The following is a 12,940-nucleotide window of genomic DNA, read 5'->3' on the forward strand; positions in this document are numbered from 1 at the left end:
CCATGCGGACTTTTCTCCATGGGAGTAATGTCTCAAACTGTCTACGCTTTGATCGGTCACATGAAGGCCAGTAAGAGTTTCCGAAGCACATCTAGAGGCATTCTGTAATCTTTGGACGTTTAGAGTGTTGATGAAACATAGAAATTGCATCGGGATTGAATACAACACGCACCATGCTGACTTTTCTCCATGGGAGTAATGTCTCAAAGTGTCTACGCTTTGGTCGTTACCTGGAAGACCAGTAGTAGTCTCCGAAGCACAACTAGAGGCATTCTGTAATATGGGAACTTTTGAGTGTGTATGAAACACAGGAATTGCATCGGGTTTGAATATAACAGGCACCATGCGGACATTTCTCCTTGGGAGTAATGTCTCAAACTGTCTACTCTTTGATCGTTCACTGGAAGACCAGTAGTACTTTTCGAAGCACAACTGGAAGGATTCTGTAATCTGTGGACCTTCAGAGTGTTGATGAAACACAGAAATTGCATCGGGATTGAATACAACAGGCACCATGCGGACTTTTCTTCGCGGGTGTAATGTCTCAAACTGTATACGCTTTGAAAGTGCCCTCGAAGACCAGTAGTAGTTTCCGAAGCACATCTATAGGCATTCTATAACCTGTGGAAGTTTTGAGTGTTGATGAAACAAAGAAATTGCATCGGGATTGAATACATCAGGCACCATACTGAGTTCTCTCCATGGGAGTAATGTCTCAAACTGTCTACTCTTTGATCGTTCCCTGGAAGACCAGTAGTAGTTTGTGAAGCACATCAGGGGCCATCCTATAATATGTGGACCTTCAGAGTGTTCATGAAACATAGAAATTGCATTGGGATTAAATACAACAGGCACCATGCGGACTTTTCTCCATGGGAGTAATGTCTCAAACTGTCTATGCTTCGACAGTAGCCTGGAAGACCAGTAGTAGTTTCCGAAGAACATCTCGAAGCATTCTGTAATCTGTGGACCTTCTGAGTGTTAATGAAACACAGATGTTGCATCGGGATTGAATACAACAGGCACCATGCGGACTTTTCTTCGCGGGTGTAATGTCTCAAGCTGTCTACGATTTGATCGTTCGGTGGAAGACCAGTAGTAGTTTGCGAAGGACATCTGGAGGCATTATGGAATCTGTGGACCTTCAGAGTGTTGATGAAACGCAGAAAATGCACCGGGATTGAATACAACAGGCACCATGCAGACTTTCACCATGGAAGTAATGTCTCAAATTGTCTACGCTTTTATCGTTCCCTGGAAGACCAGTAGTGGTTTCCGAAGCACATCTGGAGGCACTCTGTAATATGTGGACCTTCAGAGTGTTGATGAAACACAGAAATTGCATCGGGATTGAATACAACAGGCACCTTGCGGACTTTTCTTCACGGGTGTAATGTCTCAAACTTTCTACGCTTCGATCGGTCGCTGGAAGGCCAGTAAGACATTCCGAAGCACACCTAGAGGCATTCTGTAATCTTTGGACGTTTAGAAATTGCATCGGGATTGAATACAACACGCATCATGCTGACTTTTCTCCATGGGAGTAATGTCTCAAAGTGTCTACGCTTTGATCGTTCCGTGGAAGACCAGTAGTAGTTTCCGAAGCACAACTAGAGGCATTCTGTAATATAGGAATTTTTGAGTGTTGATGAAAAAACTGAAATTGCATCGGGTTTGAATATAACAGGCACCATGCGGACTTTTCTCCATGGGAGTAGTGTCTCAAACTGTATACACTTTGATCGTTCCCTGGAAGACCAGTAGTACTTTCCGAAGCACAACTGGAGGCATTCTGTAATCTGTTGACCTTCAGAGTGTTGGTGAAACACAGAAATTGCGTCGGGATTGAATACAAAAGCACCATGCGGATTTTTCTCCATGGGAGTAATGTCTCAAGCTGTCTACGCTTTGATCGTTCCCTGGAAGACAAGTAAGGGTTTCCGAAGCACATCTAGAGGCATTCTGTAATTTTTGGACGTTTAGATTGTTGATGAAACATCGAAATTGCATCGTGATTGAATACAACACGCACCATGCTGACTTTTCTCCATGGGAGTAATGTCTAAAACAGTCTACTCCTTCATCGCTCCTTGGAAAACCAGTAGTAGTTTCCGAAGCACAACTGGAGGCATTCTATAATATGGGACCTTTTGGGTGTTCATGAAACACTGAAATTGCATCGGGTTTGAATACAACAGGCACCATGCGGACTTTTCTACACAAGTGTAATGTCCCAAACTCTCAACGCTTTGAACGTTCACAGGAAGACCAGTAAGAGTTTCCGAAGCACATCTAGAGGCATTCTGTAATCTTTGGACGTTTAGAGTGTTGATGAAATATAGTAATTGCATCGGGATTGAATACAACAAGCACCATGCTGACTTTTCTTCGCGCGTGTAATGTCTCAAACTGTCTACGCTTTGATAGTTCAGCGGAAGACCAGTAGTGGTTTCAGAAAGACATCTTTGGGCATTCTGTAATCTATGGAAGTTTAGAGTGTCGATGGAACAAAGAAATTGCATCGGGATTGAATACAACACGCACCATGCGGACTTTTCTCCATTGGATTAATGTCTAAAACTGTCTACGCTTTGATCGGTCACTGGAAGGCCAGTAAGAGTTTCCGAAGCACATCTAGAGGCATTCTGTAATCTGTGGACCTTCAGAGTGTTGATGAAACACAGAAATAGCATCGGGATTGAATTCAACAGGCACCATGCGGACTTTTTTTCGAGGGTGTATTGTCTCAAACTGTCTAAGCTTTGATAGTGCCCTCGAAGACCAGTAGTAGTTTCCGAAACACATCTGGTGGCATTGTGTAAAATGGGACCTTTGGAGTCTTGATGAAACACAGAAATTGCATCGGGATTGAATACGACAGGCACCATGCGGACTTTTCCCCATGGGAGTAATGTCTCAAATTGTCTACGCTTTGATCGTTCCCTGGAAGACCAGTAGTAGTTTCCGAAGCACATCAGGAGATATCGTATAATATGTGGACCTTCAGAGTGTTGATGAAACACAGAAATTGCATTGGGATTAAATACAACAGGCACCATGCGGATTTTTCTCCATGGGAGTAATGTCTCAAACTGTCTACGCTTTGATCGTTCCCTGGAAGACTAGTAGTGGTTTCCGAAACACATCTTTAGGCATTCTGTAACCTGTGGAAGTTTTGAGTGTTGATGAAACAAAGAAATTGCATCGGGATTGAATACATCAGGCACCATACTGACTTTTCTCCATGAGAGTAATGTCTCAAACTGTCTATGCTTCGATAGTTCCCTGGAAGACCAGTAGTAGTTTCTGAAGCACATCAGGAGCCATCCTATAATATGTGGAGCTTCAGAGTGTCGATGAAACGCAGAAATTGCATCGGGATTGAATACAACAGGCACCATACGGACTTTTCTTCGCGGGTGTAATGTCTCAAACTTTCTACGCTTCGATCGGTCGCTGGAAGGCCAGTAAGAGATTCCGAAGCACATCTAGAGGCATTCTGTAACCTTTGGACGTTTAGAGTGTTGATGAAACATAGAAATTAGATCGGGATTGAATACAACACGCATCATGCTGACTTTTCTCCATGGGAGTAATGTCTCAAAGGGTCTACGCTTTGATCGTTCCGGGGAAGACCAGTAGTAGTTTCCGAAGCACAACTAGAGGCATTCTGTAATATAGGAATTTTTGAGTGTTGATGAAAAACTGAAATTGCATCGGGTTTGAATATAACAGGCACCATACGGACTTTTCTCCATGGGAGTAATGTCTCAAACTGTCTACGCTTTGATCGTTCCCTGGAAGACCAGTAGTAGTTTCCGAAGCACATCTGGAGGCATTCTGTAACATGTGGACCTTCAGAGTGTTGATGAAACACAGAAATTGCATCGGGATTTAATACAACAGGCACCATGTGGACTTTTCTTCGCGGGTGTAATGTCTCAAACTGTCTACGCTTTGATAGTTCCACGGAAGACCAGTAGTGGTTTCAGAAAGACATCTTTAGGCATTCTGTAATCTATGGAAGTTTAGAGTGTCGATGAAACAAAGAAATTGCATCGGGATTGATACAACACGCACCATGCGGACTTTTCTCCATTGGATTAATGTCTAAAACTGTCTACGCTTTGATTGCTCACTGGAACGCCAGTAAGAGTTTCCCAAGCACATCTGGAGGCATTCTGTAATCTTTGGACGTTTAGAGTGTTGATGAAACATAGAAATTGCATCGGGATTGAATACAACACGCACCATGCTGACTTTTCTCCATGGGAGTAATGTCTCAAAGTGTCCACGCTTTGGTCGTTCCCTGTAAGACCACTAGTAGTTTCCGAAGCACAACTGGAGGCATTCTGTAATATGGGAATTTTTGAGTGTTTATGAAACACAGAAATTGCATCGGGTTTGAACAAAACAAGCACCATGCGGAATTTTCTCCATGGGAGTAATGTCTAAAACTGTCTACGCTTTGATCGTTCCCTGGAAGACCAGTAGTAGTTTCCGATGCAAATCTGGAGGCATTCTGTAATATGTGGACTTTCAGAGTGTTGATGAAACACAGAAATTGCATCGGGATTGAATACAACAGGCACCATGCGGTCTTTTCTCCATGGGAGTAATGTCTCAAACTGTCTACGCTTTGATCGTTCCCTGGAAGACCTGTAGTTGTTTCGGAAGCACATCTAAAGGCATTCTGTAATTTGCGGACCTTCAGAGTGTTGATGAAACACAGATATTGCATCTGGATTGATTACAACAGGCACCATGCGGACATTTCTTTGGGGGCGTAATGTCTCAAACTGTCTACGCTTTGATAGTTCCCTGGAAGACCAGTAGTAGTTTCCGAAGCAATTCTTTACTCATTCTGTAATGTGTGGGGGTTTAGAGTGTTGATGAAACAAAGACATTGCATCGGGATTGAATACAACAGGCACCATGCGGACTTTTCTCCATGGGAGTAATGTCTCAAACTGTCTACGCTTTGATCGGTCACATGAAGGCCAGTAAGAGTTTCCAAAGCACATCTAGAGGCATTCTGTAATCTTTGGACGTTTAGAGTGTTGATGAAACATAGAAATTGCATCGGGATTGAATACAACACGCACCATGCTGACTTTTCTCCATGGGAGTAATGTCTCAAAGTGTCTACGCTTTGGTCGTTACCTGGAAGACCAGTAGTAGTCTCCGAAGCACAACTAGAGGCATTCTGTAATATGGGAACTTTTGAGTGTGTATGAAACACAGGAATTGCATCGGGTTTGAATATAACAGGCACCATGCGGACATTTCTCCTTGGGAGTAATGTCTCAAACTGTCTACTCTTTGATCGTTCACTGGAAGACCAGTAGTACTTTTCGAAGCACAACTGGAAGGATTCTGTAATCTGTGGACCTTCAGAGTGTTGATGAAACACAGAAATTGCATCGGGATTGAATACAACAGGCACCATGCGGACTTTTCTTCGCGGGTGTAATGTCTCAAACTGTATACGCTTTGAAAGTGCCCTCGAAGACCAGTAGTAGTTTCCGAAGCACATCTATAGGCATTCTATAACCTGTGGAAGTTTTGAGTGTTGATGAAACAAAGAAATTGCATCGGGATTGAATACATCAGGCACCATACTGAGTTCTCTCCATGGGAGTAATGTCTCAAACTGTCTACTCTTTGATCGTTCCCTGGAAGACCAGTAGTAGTTTCTGAAGCACATCAGGGGCCATCCTATAATATGTGGACCTTCAGAGTGTTCATGAAACATAGAAATTGCATTGGGATTAAATACAACAGGCACCATGCGGACTTTTCTCCATGGGAGTAATGTCTCAAACTGTCTATGCTTCGACAGTAGCCTGGAAGACCAGTAGTAGTTTCCGAAGAACATCTCGAGGCATTCTGTAATCTGTGGACCTTCTGAGTGTTAATGAAACACAGATGTTGCATCGGGATTGAATACAACAGGCACCATGCGGACTTTTCTTCGCGGGTGTAATGTCTCAAGCTGTCTACGATTTGATCGTTCGGTGGAAGACCAGTAGTAGTTTGCGAAGGACATCTGGAGGCATTATGGAATCTGTGGACCTTCAGAGTGTTGATGAAACGCAGAAATTGCATCGGGATTGAATATAACAGGCACCATGCATACTTTTCTCCATGGGAGTAATGTCTCAAATTGTCCACGCTTTCATCGTTCCCTGGAAGACCAGTAGTAGTTTCCGAAGCACATCTGGAGGCATTCTGTAACATGTGGACCTTCAGAGTGTTGATGAAACACAGAAATTGCATCGGGATTTAATACAACAGGCACCATGTGGACTTTTCTTCGCGGGTGTAATGTCTCAAACTGTCTACGCTTTGATAGTTCCACGGAAGACCAGTAGTGGTTTCAGAAAGACATCTTTAGGCATTCTGTAATCTATGGAAGTTTAGAGTGTCGATGAAACAAAGAAATTGCATCGGGATTGATACAACACGCACCATGCGGACTTTTCTCCATTGGATTAATGTCTAAAACTGTCTACGCTTTGATTGCTCACTGGAACGCCAGTAAGAGTTTCCGAAGCACATCTGGAGGCATTCTGTAATCTTTGGACGTTTAGAGTGTTGATGAAACATAGAAATTGCATCGGGATTGAATACAACACGCACCATGCTGACTTTTCTCCATGGGAGTAATGTCTCAAAGTGTCCACGCTTTGGTCGTTCCCTGGAAGACCACTAGTAGTTTCCGAAGCACAACTGGAGGTATTCTGTAATATGGGAATTTTTGAGTGTTTATGAAACACAGAAATTGCATCGGGTTTGAACAAAACAAGCACCATGCGGAATTTTCTCCATGGGAGTAATGTCTAAAACTGTCTACGCTTTGATCGTTCCCTGGAAGACCAGTAGTAGTTTCCGATGCAAATCTGGAGGCATTCTGTAATATGTGGACTTTCAGAGTGTTGATGAAACACAGAAATTGCATCGGGATTGAATACAACAGGCACCATGCGGTCTTTTCTCCATGGGAGTAATGTCTCAAACTGTCTACGCTTTGATCGTTCCCTGGAAGACCTGTAGTTGTTTCGGAAGCACATCTAAAGGCATTCTGTAATTTGCGGACCTTCAGAGTGTTGATGAAACACAGATATTGCATCTGGATTGATTACAACAGGCACCATGCGGACATTTCTTTGGGGGCGTAATGTCTCAAACTGTCTACGCTTTGATAGTTCCCTGGAAGACCAGTAGTAGTTTCCGAAGCAATTCTTTACTCATTCTGTAATGTGTGGGGGTTTAGAGTGTTGATGAAACAAAGACATTGCATCGGGATTGAATACAACAGGCACCATGCGGACTTTTCTCCATGGGAGTAATGTCTCAAACTGTCTACGCTTTGATCGGTCACATGAAGGCCAGTAAGAGTTTCCGAAGCACATCTAGAGGCATTCTGTAATCTTTGGACGTTTAGAGTGTTGATGAAACATAGAAATTGCATCGGGATTGAATACAACACGCACCATGCTGACTTTTCTCCATGGGAGTAATGTCTCAAAGTGTCTACGCTTTGGTCGTTACCTGGAAGACCAGTAGTAGTCTCCGAAGCACAACTAGAGGCATTCTGTAATATGGGAACTTTTGAGTGTGTATGAAACACAGGAATTGCATCGGGTTTGAATATAACAGGCACCATGCGGACATTTCTCCTTGGGAGTAATGTCTCAAACTGTCTACTCTTTGATCGTTCACTGGAAGACCAGTAGTACTTTTCGAAGCACAACTGGAAGGATTCTGTAATCTGTGGACCTTCAGAGTGTTGATGAAACACAGAAATTGCATCGGGATTGAATACAACAGGCACCATGCGGACTTTTCTTCGCGGGTGTAATGTCTCAAACTGTATACGCTTTGAAAGTGCCCTCGAAGACCAGTAGTAGTTTCCGAAGCACATCTATAGGCATTCTATAACCTGTGGAAGTTTTGAGTGTTGATGAAACAAAGAAATTGCATCGGGATTGAATACATCAGGCACCATACTGAGTTCTCTCCATGGGAGTAATGTCTCAAACTGTCTACTCTTTGATCGTTCCCTGGAAGACCAGTAGTAGTTTCTGAAGCACATCAGGGGCCATCTTATAATATGTGGACCTTCAGAGTGTTCATGAAACATAGAAATTGCATTGGGATTAAATACAACAGGCACCATGCGGACTTTTCTCCATGGGAGTAATGTCTCAAACTGTCTATGCTTCGACAGTAGCCTGGAAGACCAGTAGTAGTTTCCGAAGAACATCTCGAGGCATTCTGTAATCTGTGGACCTTCTGAGTGTTAATGAAACACAGATGTTGCATCGGGATTGAATACAACAGGCACCATGCGGACTTTTCTTCGCGGGTGTAATGTCTCAAGCTGTCTACGATTTGATCGTTCGGTGGAAGACCAGTAGTAGTTTGCGAAGGACATCTGGAGGCATTATGGAATCTGTGGACCTTCAGAGTGTTGATGAAACGCAGAAAATGCACCGGGATTGAATACAACAGGCACCATGCAGACTTTCACCATGGAAGTAATGTCTCAAATTGTCTACGCTTTTATCGTTCCCTGGAAGACCAGTAGTGGTTTCCGAAGCACATCTGGAGGCACTCTGTAATATGTGGACCTTCAGAGTGTTGATGAAACACAGAAATTGCATCGGGATTGAATACAACAGGCACCTTGCGGACTTTTCTTCACGGGTGTAATGTCTCAAACTTTCTACGCTTCGATCGGTCGCTGGAAGGCCAGTAAGACATTCCGAAGCACACCTAGAGGCATTCTGTAATCTTTGGACGTTTAGAAATTGCATCGGGATTGAATACAACACGCATCATGCTGACTTTTCTCCATGGGAGTAATGTCTCAAAGTGTCTACGCTTTGATCGTTCCGTGGAAGACCAGTAGTAGTTTCCGAAGCACAACTAGAGGCATTCTGTAATATAGGAATTTTTGAGTGTTGATGAAAAAACTGAAATTGCATCGGGTTTGAATATAACAGGCACCATGCGGACTTTTCTCCATGGGAGTAGTGTCTCAAACTGTATACACTTTGATCGTTCCCTGGAAGACCAGTAGTACTTTCCGAAGCACAACTGGAGGCATTCTGTAATCTGTTGACCTTCAGAGTGTTGATGAAACACAGAAATTGCGTCGGGATTGAATACAAAAGCACCATGCGGATTTTTCTCCATGGGAGTAATGTCTCAAGCTGTCTACGCTTTGATCGTTCCCTGGAAGACAAGTAAGGGTTTCCGAAGCACATCTAGAGGCATTCTGTAATTTTTGGACGTTTAGATTGTTGATGAAACATCGAAATTGCATCGTGATTGAATACAACACGCACCATGCTGACTTTTCTCCATGGGAGTAATGTCTAAAACAGTCTACTCCTTCATCGCTCCTTGGAAAACCAGTAGTAGTTTCCGAAGCACAACTGGAGGCATTCTATAATATGGGACCTTTTGGGTGTTCATGAAACACTGAAATTGCATCGGGTTTGAATACAACAGGCACCATGCGGACTTTTCTACACAAGTGTAATGTCCCAAACTCTCAACGCTTTGAACGTTCACAGGAAGACCAGTAAGAGTTTCCGAAGCACATCTAGAGGCATTCTGTAATCTTTGGACGTTTAGAGTGTTGATGAAATATAGTAATTGCATCGGGATTGAATACAACAAGCACCATGCTGACTTTTCTTCGCGCGTGTAATGTCTCAAACTGTCTACGCTTTGATAGTTCAGCGGAAGACCAGTAGTGGTTTCAGAAAGACATCTTTGGGCATTCTGTAATCTATGGAAGTTTAGAGTGTCGATGGAACAAAGAAATTGCATCGGGATTGAATACAACACGCACCATGCGGACTTTTCTCCATTGGATTAATGTCTAAAACTGTCTACGCTTTGATCGGTCACTGGAAGGCCAGTAAGAGTTTTCGAAGCACATCTAGAGGCATTCTGTAATCTGTGGACCTTCAGAGTGTTGATGAAACACAGAAATAGCATCGGGATTGAATTCAACAGGCACCATGCGGACTTTTTTTCGAGGGTGTATTGTCTCAAACTGTCTAAGCTTTGATAGTGCCCTCGAAGACCAGTAGTAGTTTCCGAAACACATCTGGTGGCATTGTGTAAAATGGGACCTTTGGAGTCTTGATGAAACACAGAAATTGCATCGGGATTGAATACGACAGGCACCATGCGGACTTTTCCCCATGGGAGTAATGTCTCAAATTGTCTACGCTTTGATCGTTCCCTGGAAGACCAGTAGTAGTTTCCGAAGCACATCAGGAGATATCGAATAATATGTGGACCTTCAGAGTGTTGATGAAACACAGAAATTGCATTGGGATTAAATACAACAGGCACCATGCGGATTTTTCTCCATGGGAGTAATGTCTCAAACTGTCTACGCTTTGATCGTTCCCTGGAAGACTAGTAGTGGTTTCCGAAACACATCTTTAGGCATTCTGTAACCTGTGGAAGTTTTGAGTGTTGATGAAACAAAGAAATTGCATCGGGATTGAATACATCAGGCACCATACTGACTTTTCTCCATGGGAGTAATGTCTCAAACTGTCTATGCTTCGATAGTTCCCTGGAAGACCAGTAGTAGTTTCTGAAGCACATCAGGAGCCATCCTATAATATGTGGAGCTTCAGAGTGTTGATGAAACGCAGAAATTGCATCGGGATTGAATACAACAGGCACCATACGGACTTTTCTTCGCGGGTGTAATGTCTCAAACTTTCTACGCTTCGATCGGTCGCTGGAAGGCCAGTAAGAGATTCCGAAGCACATCTAGAGGCATTCTGTAACCTTTGGACGTTTAGAGTGTTGATGAAACATAGAAATTAGATCGGGATTGAATACAACACGCATCATGCTGACTTTTCTCCATGGGAGTAATGTCTCAAAGGGTCTACGCTTTGATCGTTCCGGGGAAGACCAGTAGTAGTTTCCGAAGCACAACTAGAGGCATACTGTAATATAGGAATTTTTGAGTGTTGATGAAACACTGAAATTGCATCGGGTTTGAATATAACAGGCACCATACGGACTTTTCTCCATGGGAGTAATGTCTCAAACTGTCTACGCTTTGATCGTTCCCTGGAAGACCAGTAGTAGTTTGCGAAGCACATCTGGAGGCATTCTGTAATCTGTGGACCTTCAGAGTGTTGATGAAACACAGATTTTGCATTGGGATTGAATACAACAGGCACCATGCGGACTTTTCTTCGCGGGTGTAATGTCTCAAACTGTGTACGCTTTGACAGTTCCCTGGAAGACCAGTAGTAGTTTCCGAAGCAATTCATTAGGCATTCTGTAATCTGTGGAGGTTTAGAGTGTTGGTGAAACAAAGACATTGCATCGGGATTGAATACAACAGGCACCATGCTGACTTTTCTATATGGGAGTAATGTCTCAAACTGTATACGCTTTGATCGTTCCCTGGAAGACCAGTAGTAGTTTCCCAAGCACATCTGGTGGCATTGTGTAAAATGGGACCTTTAGAGTCTTGATGAAACACAGAAATTGCATCGGGATTGAATACGACAGGCACCATGCGGACTTTTCTCCATGGGAGTAATGTCTCAAACAGTCTACAATTCGATAGTTCCTTGAAGACCAGTAGTAGTTTCCGAAGCACATCTCGAGGCATTCTGTAATCTGTCGACCTTCAGAGTGTTAATGAAACACAGAAATTGCATCGGGATTGAATACAACAGGCACCATGCGTACTTTTCTCCATGGGAGTAATGTCTCAAACTGTCTACGCTTTGATCGTTCCCTGGAAGACCAGTAGTAGTTTGCGAAGCACATCTGGAGGCATTCTGTAATCTGTGGACCTTCAGAGTGTTGATGAAACACAGAAATTGCGTCGGGATGGAATACAAAAGCACCATGCGGACTTTTCTCCATCAGAGTAATGTCTCAAACTGTCTACGCCTCGATCGTTCCCTGGAAGACCAGTAGTAGTTTGCGAAGCACATCTGGAGGCATTCTGTAATCTGTGGACTTTCAGAGTGTTGATGAAACACAGAAATTGCGTCGGGATGGAATACAAAAGCACCATTCGGACTTTTCTCCATGGGAGTAATGTCTCAAACTGTCTACGCTTTGATCGTTCCCTGGAAGACCAGTAGTAGTTTGCGAAGCACATCTGGAGGCATTCTGTAATCTGTGGACCTTCAGAGTGTTGATGAAACACAGATTTTGCATTGGGATTGAATACAACAGGCACCATGCGGACTTTTCTTCGCGGGTGTAATGTCTGAAACTGTCTACGCTTTGACAGTTCCCTGGAAGACCAGTAGTAGTTTCCGATGCAAACCTGGAGGCATTCTGTAATTTGCGGACCTTCAGAGTGTTGATGAAACACAGATATTGCATCTGGATTGATTACAACAGGCACCATGCGGACATTTCTTTTGGGCGTAATGTCTCAAACTGTCTACGCTTTGATAGTTCCCTGGAAGACCAGTAGTAGTTTCCGAAGCAATTCTTTACTCATTCTGTAATGTGTGGGGGTTTAGAGTGTTGATGAAACAAAGACATTGCATCGGGATTGAATACAACAGGCACCATGCGGACTTTTCTCCATGGGAGTAATGTCTCAAACTGTCTACGCTTTGATCGGTCACATGAAGGCCAGTAAGAGTTTACGAAGCACATCTAGAGGCATTCTGTAATCTTTGGACGTTTAGAGTGTTGATGAAACATAGAAATTGCATCGGGATTGAATACAACACGCACCATGCTGACTTTTCTCCACGGGAGTAATGTCTCAAAGTGTCTACGCTTTGGTCGTTACCTGGAAGACCAGTAGTAGTCTCCGAAGCACAACTAGAGGCATTCTGTAATATGGGAACTTTTGAGTGTGTATGAAACACAGGAATTGCATCGGGTTTGAATATAACAGGCACCA

This window comes from Schistocerca gregaria, chromosome 3, assembly GCF_023897955.1.
Source record: "Schistocerca gregaria isolate iqSchGreg1 chromosome 3, iqSchGreg1.2, whole genome shotgun sequence".
Classification (NCBI taxonomy): Eukaryota; Metazoa; Arthropoda; class Insecta; order Orthoptera; family Acrididae; genus Schistocerca; species Schistocerca gregaria.